The following is a 2113-nucleotide window of genomic DNA, read 5'->3' as shown; positions in this document are numbered from 1 at the left end:
CCATCAAAAAGTGGGGAAAGGATATGAACAGACATTTCTCAAAAGAAGACATTCATACAGCCAACAGACACATGAAAAAATGCTCATCATCACTCGCCATTAGAGAAATGCAAATCAAAACCGGCATGGATTTTTAAAACCACTCAGTCAGAAGCGTATGAAAGAAATTCAACCATCATTCAACATAGAAGAAGTTAATTTTAGTGCAAATGTTTTTAAGTATTAAATTTCACAATAAAGGACCAATTGGCTTACTTGCTGATAAATTAAAACAGAGAAAACATTTAAAATCATTCTAAATTAATTTTGTATGATATTTTTATTTTGGTTAGATGCATAAAAATGTGTTCAGATTTTCATACACTATCGACTCCTTTGTTCACATTGTCACAATTTACATTTCCTGATCATGTGCATAGTTATTCACTAGATTCATTACCCTTTGTCTATTTCTGTAGTACCCAGTCACTGTACTTTGAATCTTATATCCCTGATTTTACTGGTTTTCTAGAAACATTTGATGTCTCTTCATCATTTCATAATGAAACAAAACCTAGAGAGGTTCTTTATAAGCTGCTGTGTACTTTGTGTGCTCCTTAGAAATGTACAGGGCCCTAAAATACTTCTGTAGACCAGTGTCTCTGTTATGGGAGATTTGTAAATGCTTGCTTCTCTGGCATTGCTGTCCTAACTACCTTTTCAGAATCAGCTTTGCTGATTACCTACATTGAGGAACATTCAAAATGATCATTAACTCAGCGCTTACAAGCGTGAAGCATGTATCTTTTTTATAAATAGTGACAAATATAAGCTGAGGGGAAATAAATGTAAGTCATGGAGCAGTGAGCAGTGCGGCTTAATGGAAAATGCTCCAAATTGAGCAACAGAACCTGGATTCAAATTAGAATTTTGCCCGTCACTTACAAACTTTGGTATCTTGAACAAAGTAATTTGCCATAATTGAGCTTCATTCTACATCTCTACAATGAAAATAATATCCTTTGCTTACCACTTGTTGTAAAGCTTAGTTTCATGTGTGTGTGCGTGAGAGAGAGAGAGAGAGAGAGATGGGGTCTCCCTCTTGTCACCCAGGTTGGAATGCAGTGGCATGATTTTAGCCCACTGTAACCTCCGCCTCCTAGGCTCAAGCAGTCCTCCACCTCAGCCTCCCAAGTAGCTGGAACAGCAGGTGCACGCCACCACACCCAGCTAATTTTTTGTGGGTTTTTTTGTAGAGACAAGGGTTTACCATGTTGCCCAGGCTGGTCTTGAACTCCTGATCAAGAGATTCACCCACCTCGGCCTCCAAAAGTGCTGGGATTACAGGTGTGAGCCACTACATCTGGCCAGGATTAGTTTCTTAAAATGTGATTTTAACGTTGAGTAAATATGAATGCTGGAATTTTTATTTTTAGTTTAAAATATCTGCCCCAAAGTATATTTTTATATTGCTAATAAATTAATAATATGATATTAAAACTCAGATTACTGATCTCAATAACTGACCAATGAAAATTCTGAGCCTGCCTTCTTCCTCAGCCACCCCCAGCTCCACCAGGAAGAGGCCCAGATAGAGGTCAGCGATACACGTAAAACATAAAAGAAGAAAACACCCCTGTGGGAGACACAGTTCATGATAGAGGGTGGAGAGAACAGGAGGAGCGTGGTATTGTCTCTGCGAGGGAGAGTTTTTTCATTTGCTCATTCATTCCAACAACGTTTCTACCTCTTCCCACTCCCAGCACCTCAGAAGGGTCTTATAATTAGTAGGAGAAACAGGTAAATTAACCAATAATGACAGCAATATGAAACGTGCTGCAGTCCCGGGGTATGATGTAAGGAAAGCTCTTAACTGTACTTCTGGGTCATCAGGGCTTTGACCTCAGAGAAGCGGATTTGATCTAAGATTTTAAGATAAGCAAGCAAACAAACAAACAAACAAAAAAACAAATGCAACCAAAGCATGGAACAGTATGTGCTCAGAGACAAAGCAGCATGTGGCAGTTTGGGGCACTACGGGCAGTTTGAATACAGAGTACATGTACTGCTTGTATTTTAAAAATTGTATAAGATGTTTTGTCATTTTAAGAAACTTCCCTTCTGGGGAGTGATT

At 38.6% G+C, this 2113-nt stretch overlaps 1 protein-coding gene across 1 annotated transcript in view; it reads left to right on the top strand.

The window, feature by feature from the left end:
* TMEM67 (transmembrane protein 67) overlaps positions 1-1479 on the top strand; it is a 72910-nt gene extending 71431 nt beyond the window's left edge. Inside the window, exon 29 of the transcript XR_001001222.1 lies at positions 1236-1479. The gene's annotated coding sequence lies outside the window, so the exon portion shown is untranslated. The remainder of the gene's footprint in view (positions 1-1235) is intronic.
* Positions 1480-2113: the final 634 nt, after the last annotated feature.

This window comes from Colobus angolensis, unplaced genomic scaffold (genome assembly GCF_000951035.1).
Source record: "Colobus angolensis palliatus isolate OR3802 unplaced genomic scaffold, Cang.pa_1.0 Scaffold16, whole genome shotgun sequence".
NCBI lineage: Eukaryota > Metazoa > Chordata > Mammalia > Primates > Cercopithecidae > Colobus > Colobus angolensis.
This window is presented reverse-complemented; position numbering and strand designations above follow the sequence as displayed.